The sequence below is a fragment of the Pogona vitticeps genome, chromosome 5 (genome assembly GCF_051106095.1).
Source record: "Pogona vitticeps strain Pit_001003342236 chromosome 5, PviZW2.1, whole genome shotgun sequence".
In the NCBI taxonomy this organism is placed as follows: Eukaryota; Metazoa; Chordata; class Lepidosauria; order Squamata; family Agamidae; genus Pogona; species Pogona vitticeps.
Window position 1 is genome coordinate 176,077,501 of NC_135787.1, and position 13,270 is coordinate 176,090,770.

At 42.2% G+C, this 13,270-nt stretch overlaps 1 long non-coding RNA gene across 1 annotated transcript in view; it reads right to left on the reverse strand.

The window, feature by feature from the left end:
- The window catches only part of LOC140707695 (uncharacterized), a 61,290-nt gene extending 49,980 nt beyond the window's left edge, over positions 1 to 11,310 (reverse strand). Inside the window, exon 1 of the long non-coding RNA XR_012087879.2 lies at positions 11,204 to 11,310. This is a non-coding gene — a long non-coding RNA (uncharacterized LOC140707695). The remainder of the gene's footprint in view (positions 1 to 11,203) is intronic.
- Positions 11,311 to 13,270: the final 1,960 nt, after the last annotated feature.

Sequence of the window (13,270 nt, forward strand, 5' to 3'; positions counted from 1 at the left end):
ATCTTACCTTTGAACAGACTCCTTTATTTAAGAATGCAAACTTATTTATTTGATCAGGGAGGGTAACATCTGATTAATATACAGTAGGTAAATCACAGGTTGCTAATCACTTGAAACTGAATCAGTACTACTTTAACTTTAAAGCTCTATCCACTCTCTGTACCATTCAGCGTTCTCACAGATCTCTCAATCACCCTTAGTTCACTCTTAAGTTTCACGCAATCTCTCACTACCAGAATCTTTCACTCACACAAACTCTTCTCACTCACTGAATTTTCCTCATACTCCATAGACCAGCCTTTATATCCAAACCCCTCCCCTCTTGGCACTGCCTTCCGTCCACTCATTGGCTCCTTCTTCACTGCTCAGCTGTGATGGACAGGTGAGGGCAGGGCTGTTCGCTACAGTTATGACCAAGCCAGGCCTTTATTAGGCCATGAAGCTTTCCTAGTTAGCTAATTTCTCCAGGTGAGCCACATTTAGGTGTTTGTAGGCGTGAGTTTATCAGGTGGAACTCCCAAAATGGAGAATTATGAGATCTGTAATCCAAAAAATCCAAAATTCCCATGCCTTTGGTAATACAGTGGTGCCCCGCATAGCGACGATAATCCGTTCCGCAAAAATCGTCGCTATCCAGATCCGTCGCTATGTGAAAAGAAAAAGCCCATAGGAATGCATTAAACCCCGTTTAATGCATTCCTATGGGCTTAAAACTCACCATTCTGCGAAAATCCTCCATACGGCCGCCATTTTCACTGCCCAGTATGCGAGGAAACGGCGCGAAAAACACTGCAGGTGGCCCTTTTTTTCCAGCAGCCATTTTGGAACAGTGGATCAGCTGTTTTTAAAACATTGCTATGCGAAAATCGGTAAGTGAAACAGCTTACCAATCATCACAAAGCAATGTTTTACCATTAAAAACATCGTTATGCAATCGCAAAAACGCTCGCAAAAAATCCGTTGCTATGCTGATTCGTCGTTAAACGAGGCGCTTGTTAAGGGAGGCACCACTGTACCTACAGACTCAAAACAATGCTCATTCAACAAGTTATCTCCTAGACATCATTTAAGAAAACATCTCTGTTAGGTAAAGAGGTCCAGATAACAGGTCATCTCTTTACTTGGCACAGTGCAATAGCATTCCTGTTACAACACACACACAAACGCACAGAGAGAAAGAGCGCACATCAGAGCTTCACAGAATCAGGTCATGTACAGAAGGAAATGGTTGGTTGGTGTTAACACCTTCCAAGAAAATAACCAGAGAGGGGCAAAGATGACTGGCACTTTCCTTGCAGAGATAGAGACAGGTGTCAAACCATGGTGACAAGCGCAATTTGACATTTACCTTTATCTTTACTAAGAAATGGTATTGGATTTGACATTGCACAGCAGTTTCCAGCTGAAAAGGTACTATCTGGCAAGTACAAAGCAGAGCAAAGTGCAACGAAAACCGGGCATAAGACAATTTGGTGCACTGTTAAGAAGTTATTGAAAATCAAGAGCGAATCATCCTTGACTTGAAGCATCACCTGTCTCCCAACGTTCTGAAATCAGCTTTTTAAAAATTAACTGGGATGAATGCCAAGCATGTTTTAACAAAGCACTAGAACAGAGAAAGTAGGCAGCAAGGCGCCTCAGATAAGGGAGAAGCAGCAAGATGTGTGTACACAGAAAGAAATATTTAATGGCACGTTAATGTGAGAGGATAGCTGGATGGCTTTTGGAACCTCTGGAGTAATCTATGCTTTCAGCAGCATGAGCCTTACAACCCCATACAAGTCCAGGCAAAATCAAGGCAATCTGCTACAACCATGGAAGTCCCTCACTTTATAATGCAACTTAAAAAAAATGCAGAAAATGGCTACTAAGGTCTTCACCAGATAATGGCTACTGCAAGTCTGGTAAAAACCATGAGAGACCTTTGTAGTTTGTTCTTTACAAGGTGCCCTTTATAGAGCCTAATGGGCAGAAAGATTATGACTCTCAAGAATCACTGCAGGAGTTTCCTCTTCCTTTCCTTTCCTTTTTCTTCTCTTCCTCCTCCTCTTTATTCTTTTTCACATAAACAACAGGAAAGAGAGGCCGGAGGATGCCATGCAGCCTCAGAGGAAAGCCCCGCTCCTCTTGGCCTGCCTGCCATTAATGCTTTTTTTTTTTTTTTTTTTTTGGATCACCATTCCCATAGCTTCATGTTTATCATGGTCCTCGAACTTGGGATTTTTCTTTCCCGATGTTTTTATAGTTTTTTATTATTGTTATGTTTTGCTCTGTTTGCCACCCAGAGTAATACCTTCGCTACTACTTGGGCAGGATGGATGGATGGATGGATGGATGGATGGATGGATGGATGGATGGATGGATAGATGGATAGATGGATAGATAGATGGATAAATAAATAAATAAATAAATAAATAAATAAATAAATAAATAAATAAATAAATAAATAAATAAATGGCTCTGGACGTGAAGAGTGGGGTCCGCAGCCTGGGGGTACATCTGGACCCGATGCTCACCATGGAAACACAGGTGGCGTCGATAGTCCGCACCACCTTTTTCCACCTATGGTGGATTGCCAGCTGTGTTATACATTCAGGCCTTCCCTCCAGCTAACACTTGATTTTTCTCTTTGTTCTCCCTTTATTTATTTTTTATTCTATTTTGTATGGTGTATGTTATAATATGATTTATGTAATTCTTTGTATTATTTTATTGTTTATATTCATTGGAGGCTGCCTAGAGTGGACTTTTAGGCCAGATGGGCTGGGAATGAATGAATAAATGAATAAATGAATGAATAAATGAATAAATAAATAAATAAATAAATAAATAAATAAATAAACGAACGAACGAACGAACGAACGAACGAACGAACGAACGAGTGATTCCACATGAGGCATGGTTAGATACTGTATACATCATTTTACGTCTTGCTCTGAACCACTTAGTTTGATGGTTCAAATTTTAAGTCTTCGGTCTCCACAACAAAACCAGGCGCCTTTTTCAACTTTGAACCAGGCGAAAGGTTTATTGGAGTATTCAACAAGAAATCAGTGTCCAAACAATTGTTCCATAACTTGTCACTTGCTGCCAACAGGTCAGACAAGGGTACCCAAGTGTCATTCAAAAAAGGATGGGTTTCATTGTTGTTCCACAGTCCCGGCCACCGAGTCATCACGTCATCTTTCAAAGCCTCTCTGACCTCTCTTTCCAATAGGGGAACGGCCTCGTCCTCTGCGGGGTCGATCCACCCGCCATCTCTTGTTGGGAAAAAGGTTTCCGAGGGTCCTCCTGGTACCCTCTCCTCCTCATCTCCTCTACCCTCCATGCCAATCTTTCCCTTTTCTCTCTTTCCATCTTCTCCTTTTCCTCCCTCAATCTCCTCCGCCACTCTCGGGCCTCGGCCTCACCCCAGTAGGATGGTCTAGGGGGAATCTCTCTCCAGCGCCGGTAGTCAGCTTCTTCCTTGGGAACCCACAGCCACTCCCATTCTCCAGTCCATGGGTCTTGTAAACAAACCCATTCCCAACCTGGCGGCAAAGGGCTTTCTCTCCCCTTTATTTCTGCTGTTCCCACCTCAATCTCCACCCTCTTTGCTTTTCCTTTTCCCGCCAAATCCTCTGTTTGAATGGCTACCGTTAACCCGCGCAACTCCCTCTCCAAGTCCTGGGTGTCAGTACCCCGTTGCTCTCTTCTGTGGGGAGCTGAAGTGGGCGAGGTCTGGCTTTCTCTCTCAATGGTGTGTGGAAAGGACGGCACTCCAGCGAGAGTCTCCTTTCTCTTGCCCCCGGTCTCACACTTAGTTGCACTATAATGAGTTTGGGCTGACCCAGACCGCACTGAATTTCTCCACCCTGCCTCTCGCATTTCCCACAGGGCTCTTACCACCCATCCGTGCTTGGGATCCAGGTGGCAATCTCTGCTGTATTCATGTACCACGCCATGTTTTGCACAACCTGGATAGGGATGTGCTCTTTTCTTTGGACAAATGGGCAAATACAGAGTCAATCAGGGCTCCTTGTGTGGCCCGGTGGTGAACGCAGATCGCTCACTTTCAATCCAGCATTAAAAATATAAACAGTTTTTTTAAAAAACGTGTCACATGAGAAAAGGGGAAAAATTTGCACAGTATCAGAAAAAGTGGTGGTGGAGAAAAAGGAGTTTGACAGCTGAACCCCTATTATGCCTGAATGTCACTTTAAGGCATTAGGATATGTCTTTGCTCATCTTTCTCTTTTCTTGTCAGTGTGATGGTGTCCTTACAAATGTTCACAGTAGCTGTCTGCTGCTTCTGGGGTTTTATGTGTTCTCTGGACTGGAAGCAGAAAAATAATTCTACCAGAAATAATTCTGAACACACTGTGTAACCCACCCACCCCACTCTGCCCCAGCTCAAGTCATAGCCATCACATTTGCATGCGCCCATTTTTTGAAAGTATTATTTTCCCCTACTGAGATCCACAAACACACAAATACTGAGATGGTCAGAGTGAAGGATCAGGCTGGAGAGCCTCAAAGACGACACGAGGCAGGTCAGGTCCTGATCTGTAAGCCCTTATTTGGGTGCTGGGAGGCCAGCACCCAAGTCTAGTATTGAATATGGCCAGATGACTGTGTTTATGTAAAGCGGTTGTTTGTTTGTTTTCATTTGTCAAACAGAGGCTTTACAAACTCAACAAAGCATGGCCTAAATCAGAAGAGTGGATTTATCCTGATTCTGACAAAATAGATATACTGTACATGTGGGAAAAAACACGATTTTTATACATAGGATCTGCAGCAAAATATTGCAGTGTGGAGTGTACTTCTATTTTAAGGGTGGACAATCTCAGGGAAGATGATAAGGAACTGTTCTCAGTCCTCGTCCTGGGATGTGCCAGGCCTAGAAATGGGTGTTTACAGCTGTTAAAAATGTAAATACAGTGATGCCTCGCTTAACGAGGATAATCCGCTCCAGCAAAATCGCTGTAGAGCAAAATCCTCGTGAAGCAAAATAAAAAATCCCATTGAAACGCATTGAAAACCCATTCAATGCATTCCAATGGGCTAAAAAACTCACCGTCCAGAGAAGATCCTCCATAGGGGCAGCCATTTTTGGTGCCTGTATAGCAAGGAATCTGTCCAAAAACACAGCGGGGAGCCATTTTACACAGCGGGCGGCCATTTTGAAGCCACCGATCAGCTGTTTAAAAAATGTCGTAATGTGAAGAATCGGTTCCCAAAGCAGGGAACCGATCATCGCAAAGCGGATTTTGCCTATTAAAACAATGTTCTGCAATCACAAAAGCAATCACAACAGTCATTGTATAGCGGTTTCATCGTTTAACGAGGTAATCGTTAAGCAAGGCACCACTGGAAAAAAAGAGAGAAAGTCTACGGTAATAATAATAATAATAATAATAATAATAATAATAATAATAATAATAATAATAATAATAATAATAATTATTATTATTATTATTATTATTATTATTATTATTATTATTATTATTATTATTATTATTATTATTATTATTATTATTACTAAAGTAAAATAAATAAGGTACATAAAAATAAAAATTGTAATAATAATAACCGTGTACCATCAAGTCAGTTCTGACTCATGGCAAACCTTTCCAGTGTTTTCTAGGCAGAGAATATTCAGAAGTGGTTTCCCATTCCCTTCTTCTGGGGTGGGGGCATCCTGGGACAGCACAGCTTGCCCAAGGCCACACAGGCCAGCTCTTCTGGAGTACACAGTGGGGAATTGAACTCCCAGCATCTGGCTCTGCAGCCAGGTAACCTAACTCACTGAGCTATCTGGCCAACTAAAACAGGCACTCTTTTTTTTCTTTTTCCAGTTTAAGAGCTGCCCCCAAGACACAGAAAATTTCCAGGAGTGGACATAAGCCATTTTCAGCCTTCTCTCCAAAATATGCATTATTAAGTTTAGGGAGTCCTGGAGTGGCCTCGAGGGCAGCAAACAATACTCTTGTGGCACCACAAGTCTCATGATGTCCACTCCTGCTCAGCTGGATGCTCTCCTTCATTCTCCTTCCCACCTAGTTTTCTGTTCTTTTCCCCACATGTTCTGATGACTGATCATGCTCAGTCTTCACTAAGGGGACCCTCGTCCCCCTTGAATTTTTTATTTTTGCAAACCCCGAGATTCTCCCAGACTTCACTCATGTGGGTGGTACCATTATTGCTACATAAGCAACAGTGGGCACAGCCCGAGAATGATTTAAAAAAAATAAAATAAATGCAGCATGCTGCCATAGAAGAAGGTAGAGTATCATGGCACCTGAGGCAACCCAGAGCCCTTAAATAACATTATTTTAGGGGGTTGTTGTGGGTTTTTCGGGCTCTTTAGCCGTGTTCTGAAGGCTGTTTCTCCACTGTGCCCGGCATCTTCAGAGAACAGCACTCTGTCCTCTGAAGATGCCGGCCACAGAGACTGGTGAAACATCAGGAAGAACAACCTTCAGAACATGGTCAAAGAGCCCGAAAAACCCACAACAACCATTAGATCCCGGCCGTGAAAGCCTTCGCGAAGAAGTACATAACTTTTGCATGGAAGCAGTCTTAACTATTGCTTGCCTACACCAGTCATTTCTTTAATTTCTCCCTTTAGAATGAACATGGATTCTTCTCCCTCGTCTCCATGGTGAGTAATCAATAACCCTATGCTGTAATACGAAAGTGAAGCACAGCATGAATAAATCATTACAAGCACAGTGTAACTGGCCCTGGATATCTAGCACTTAGCAGAAAGAGGAAGAGATAGCAGCAATTACCACTAAGTAGGCAACACATACTGGTCAAAAGGAATAGCCTTTTTAGACAAAGCCCCCTTTATAAATTAAAGAAAATTATCAAAAAGGAATGACCTGATCGGGGATTCTTTGGGGGGATTATGGGGCACTCAGGGTGGGTGGGTGGCAGCCTGAGATGCATCACGCTCACAGTTTTGTTTTCACTGACTTTCTCAGAGTTCCAGTTGTAGGAGAATACCTGCTACTTTCCATGTGTTTCTTCAAATGCTTTGATGGATGCATTTTTCTTCCTAATTTTCATCTCAGCTCAGTTAAGATTTCGGCCAAAATCTGGTGGAGGAAGTGCGGTCTACAAGAGCAATTGTCAAGTCTTTGTCCCCCTCCAGCAGGCCGTCCTTCACGTGCCTATTCATGCCTTGGTTGTGAAAATCAGTGCAAAACTACTGTGACTGCCCTTGCATACACAAATGGACTTTGCTTTTATATCCTGTATTTTCTTTCACACATTTTCTTAATGTGCATATCCATTTACATTTTTTTTACTTAACTTATGCAGCCTTTCCTACTGATTAAAGCATTCTGTCTGCATTTCTTAAAATTTCTTCTGCACATAAAGGCTCAACTAGCAATTCTGGCAATTCCCTCTCTGCCGTTCCCTCAATGATATGGTGGGCCGTATCAGTGGCTGTTGACTTTTCAACATCTGTGCATATTTTTGTGTGCACAAAATGGCTTGGAAACCTTGGTAATGTATGAATTTCTCAAGGCATGCTCCTTTTCCCTTTAGAAGAGATAATGGTGTTAGTCTGCGCGAGCATATCAGGCACAAACAAAACAGTGTTTTTTATCTTTGAATTTTCGGTCTATGACTGTATAATAATAAAACTTCAGACTTCATAAACAAAATAAAAATAAAGAAGACAAAAATGTTGTGGCACCTTGAAGACTAACTGCTATATTTTAATACAAGATTTTGTAGACAAGTCCACTTCTTCACACACCCTTAAGAATCCCATTCTTATGTCTGAAGAAGTGGACATGTCTGCAAAAGTTCACATGAAAATACAGCAGTCAGTCTTTAAGGTACCACAATGTTTTTGTCTTCTTCTTCTTGTCTTCTTCCAGTGAATTTTAAGAGCTTTGAAAAAGCTACTTACACCAAAATTGTCAAATGCTATAAAACTGTTTATCATCCCTTCACACCTGCGTTCTTGTCCTAGCTTCTTTTCCTACCAGATTACAAGGCTGTGGCTGAAATCCAATGATAAGTCACAACTAGAGTACAGTAGTTCGATGAAATCAATGGAACTTACAGAGAAGTTGACTTGCCAAACCCACAGGGCTTCAATGGGTCTACTCTGGCTGCAACCTTCTACTGGATTTCAGCCTTCCTTTCCACCCATGGGGTGCATTCTGTGTATTTGTTTTCCCTTATCTATGAGCAGGCAGGAACTTCTCGTGGGGCACCTAATTGTGGAAAGAGGTGAGGAGGAGAATGCAGGTCAATAAACCCAGCAGCTGGGTAATGCCTAGCTAAGCAGATAATATGGCAACCCAGAGTTAGGAAAGAAAAACTTTTTTATGTAAGTCTTCGGGTGGCAAAATGTACCCAGACACTGCAGTGGCTGAAAACCAGACGCATACCACACAGCCTTGCTAGCGGTACACCTAACACATGGGGAATTCTCCCAGGCTCTGCCCTGTTTCTTGTAGAAGACCCACCACCATTTGATTTGTAGGTTTTCCTTGAAATCTGTGCAGCTGATAAAAGGGCATGTGCTACGTACAACGAAGACACTCAACTAGTTCACTCTCTGTTTTGCCCTCACTGACAGGTAGGCTGAAGTGCATGCACCCACTCGTTCTCCTGCCAGTCCCCTCCCACCCCCTCATTGGTTTGCAATGTTTTTGGCTTCTGCCACCACTGCTCAAGCACAACACACATAAGAACAACTTTGTGGAGCGCTTGGGGAGCCCTGGTGCCAGCTGGGAATGCTTGGAGATGAATGCTGAGGCTTTAAAGCCAACTCTCGCACCAAATCCAATTTTCTCCTGCTCCAGCACTACCTGAGTTAAAAATTCTTCTCCCTGTGCAGTGATCCAAAGAAGCCAGACAATTTTTTGAGACTTCAGCCAGTGCTCTGAGACTGGAGAATGCTGCTTCAATGGGAGACCAGAAACAGGCGGGAAGGATCAGTGGTTTCAGTTAGTTGTCCCTCTCTCCTGATGCCCACAGGCAGGTGTAGAACGTATGTGGTAACTACAGGTTGGAATTAGCCTAACCCATAAAGGATGTAACTGGCCATGACAGATCAGATAAACCATGACGTTTTGGAAGAGCAGATTATCTGCACGCAGTAAACACTAGCTGAAAACTCTAGTGTTTGTCTGGATTTTGGGTGGAGACATTTGGAATGTTGAGGTAAACTGCCGTTTACATTCTTACAAAATGGCTGATGTGGTGGGCAGGACTGGTAACAAAGCAGCTATATCTTTGACATTTAAAAGAAAAGTCATGGGCCCAAGAGCCTGAATGCTGCCCAGATGGAAGATTTCCGCTGCATAACATAAAATCATGGTGTTGATGCACAATTCCAAGCTGTGGGAAACCAACCAGGCTTTATTTCAACTTAGTTAGGGGCAACATTTGTCTGTTTTGCCCAAGACATCTGGTTTGCACAGGTAAGTCTCCCTACAGTGTCTAAATGTCATCTTTCCTGGGCCTGCCTCATGAATTGGAGAGGGATCATAGCTTAAAGATATAGCATACTCCTTGGATGCAAGAAGAGCCAGACTCAGTCCCTGTGAAACGTGAAATCTTGACTCTCTCAGACAGCTACTGCCATTCTGTGTGGACAACAATGAGTTAGATGCGCCTGTTAGCAGACTTTGTATAAGGCAGCTTCCAGACAGTTGGGCTAGGAAAGACCTCACAGATGAACTTCTGGTTGGCACACATAATATCTGGTGAAATGGACCAATGGTCTAACTCAGCATTCAGCACTTTCACTTACATATATCTGATGCTGGTAAAGAAAGATATGACATCTGTGTTTCCCAGTCATGCCAGACTATCCTATTCTTCTTTTCTGACCTGGTTTCTAATGAGCGTGTGCTCTCTGGAGCACTGGAGGCAGGCGGTGCAGCATGGCCTCTCCCAATTTGAAGAGATACTTGTTCAGCAGGCCGAGGCAAAGAGGCAGTCCCAAAACCAGCAAAATCAGGGAGTTGGACAGGGGACAGATTGTATTTGTCTTCGGTGTGGAAGGGATTGTCACTCTCAAATTGGCCTTCTCAGCCACGCTAGACACTGTTCCAAGACCTCTATTCGGAGCATGTTACCATAGTCTCTTGAGACTGAAGGATGCCTACATACTGTGTTCTATATGCTTTTGTGAGCACAGCCTTATCCATATACTTCATGCCTTACACTTGCAGGTGTCCACTTAAAATAGCTTCAGAAAACTTAGATTTATTGTTATTTCTGCTTTTTAGTCAATCTCACAACATTATGGGAGTTCCTGTTCTCTTCCCTCCAGGCTCCTGCAAGCAGCCAGAATTTTCTGATTATCTTGTGGCAATTAGATGAGCGGAGGAAAAAAAATTACTCACCTCAACCTTTCCTGTAAACTGCCCAGCAAAACTGTTTTAATGAGTGTTTCACAGTGCAGCCAACTCTATCAACTTGCTATGAAATGAAACATTTTTACCTGGATATTTCATTAAACTGAAAACTACATCACTGGAAGCTTAGTGACATTTTGTAATATTTACATTTATTTACAAACCTATTGCTTGAACATTGATATAGGATAGGGATGTGATGAATGCTGTCTAAATTACTGTTCTCAATGAAACAACAGTCTTGACATATAACCTGCTGACCCACAAGATTTCTTATCTTGAGCACAAAAACAAGGTAAGAGCAACTCACACAAAATTTTGTGATGTGAAGTACACACACAAGGACCACAGAAGGACTTGTTGGTTGATCAAAAAGATACAAACAACTCATTCAATACCTCTAATTTTTTAAAAGTTCACAGAAGAAAACTGTAGCTACTATGCATTTACATAATTTCACACAAAAAATGTTCTCATGGAACCAAAAACTCTCACTCAAGACAAAAGATCCTTCCATTTAAGAGGTGAGGAAAAAGTGGCAATTTCTCATGCATGACAATGTGGAAAATTTACATCCCCAGTGGATGTACAGCTTCAGCTCTCACAGACAACCAAGAGAGAACATTAGCATGTCAAAATATTAAGTAGCAGCAGTCCAAAAATTCCACAGTGCCTCTGTTTGATTCAAGTTGAACTTTGTTTCTCCTTCCGCATGTAAACAGCTTGGGGTCCAAGCTGTCTGAAAGATCGCATCTCCCTTTATGAGCCTGCCTGTATTTTAAAATCATCAGGGAAGGTCTTTGTCTCCATCCCACCACCTTTACCTGTGCAGCTTGTGAAGACACAAGAGAGGTCCTTCTCTGTTACTGCTCCCAAGCTGTGGAACTCCCTCCCATGGGAAGCCATGCTATTCCTTCCTTTGCTGTCCTTCTGCAAGCAGCTAAAGGCAGGTTTTCTGTGAGTAACTAGCTACCTAAGAGGGAGGCAGCTGCTATTGTTTCCCACCACCACCTTCCAGTTTTTTAATTTTTTTAATATTGTAAGCCACCTTGGGTCCTTGTGAGGAGAAAAACTGTGTATAAATATTTTGGATGGACAGATGGACGGACGGACACCTTGATTATTGGTACTTCCCAAAAGGCTTCCTTAATGCAACCATCGAGCATTGTTCATGGAATTTTATGGAAGGCCCAGATGATATTGTCTTCCATTTTAATCCTCACGTGTTTTCCCACTTGCTTCATCTGTGCTTTTTGTTACCACCCAGATTCTGTCAAAGAGGGAAAGAGCGACTGGCTACACAAGATAGAAAAGGGCGACCAAGATGATCAAGAGACTGGGACAATCCCCCATGAGAAAAGGTTTAGGGCACCATAAAGAGAGGGAAAACACAACAGAGATATATAAAATTATGCATCTTGTGGAGAAAGTAGGAAGAAAGAAGACTTTCTTGCTCTCTCCTGATACTGGAATTTGGGGTCATCCACTGAGGGTGAATAGTGGGAGTTTGAGGCCAGATTGAAAAAGTACTTCTTCAAACAGCACAACTGTGGAACTCACAAAGCATAGTTATGGCTGCTAGCTTGGATGCCTTTAAAAGGTAGCTGGATAAATTCTTGGAAGTCAGGGCCATCAATGACTGCCAGTCAGGAAGGCTATCGAAGTATAAATGGCAGCATGGAATGCATGTCAGCTGTTGAAGAGCATGTGGTAAAAGAGATGCTATATTCATGGTCTTCTTGTGGCATTCGCATATGCAAGAGTTTGATCATTTTCTGAACAGAATGCTGGACCAAACAAGTCCAGCATTGGTTCACTGCAGCATGTCTTCTGAGTGGTAGTGTTATGAACTAGAACCATTATACTAGGCCCCTCACCTTAGGTCCACCTTCTATTTCCTTTCAAGTACATCAAAGACTGGAGGGAAATGGCTTAACAGGGGAATCTGCAGTAATAGCCGTATGTGTAGAAATCTGACAAGAAACCCATAACAATGTACAGTACTAATTAAGACATCAGACATCATTATGAATACCTATTTGATCATGGCAGCAGCCCAAAACTTCTGAGAGCATGGAGGGAGGTCAGGAACACAACTAAGTCTCATATCATCTTGTGAAAGTAACAGTGGGAGGTCCTTGAATAAAGGACTCATAATAAAGAGTTGTCACTCAATATCACAGCAAAGGCTTTGCATGGAGATGCACTCTGGATCCGTCATTGATAACCACAGTTTAGAAAAGTTGTTTTTGGAATACAACTTCCACTATCCACTACGTAAATTGTACCTTTAAAAGAATTTGTCCAAATTCTGGTAATAACACAATTTTTAAAGGCCTGAGGACTTGAACAAAAGAGCCGGCAATCTTAATTCGGACCCATTGCAAGGATTTAAAGCCAGATATTTATTTATTTGTTCATTCATTAGCAGCTCACAACAGTTAAAACCAAACAGTAATCAGTTTTTAAAGTGCCACAAAAATATAATAAAAAACAAATGCGTATTGATATTTAAAACACAATGAGAAAAAAATTAAAAAACATATTTAAATTCAATTAATATTGCATACCTGAGACCTTTTGCCCCATTGCTTGAAAGTCTGCCTGAAGAAACTCTTTCTGATGAAAGGAGGACAAGAGGGAAGAGGTCAACCTGGCTTCTTGGAGTAATGCATTCAAAAAGTTTGCTCCTTATATACGGCCCACACAGCTTCAAGTACTACTCTCTGGGCAGTTTACAATATGATTATGCAGGTTATAGAAAGCCTGAGAGCAGCTACTGAGAAGGTCCTCTTTCATGTCCTCACCAAACAAGCCTGGGAAGCTGGAGGAACAGAGAGAAAGGCCTCCTTAGAAGGTCTTAAATGCGACAAAGGCTTATATGCATAATA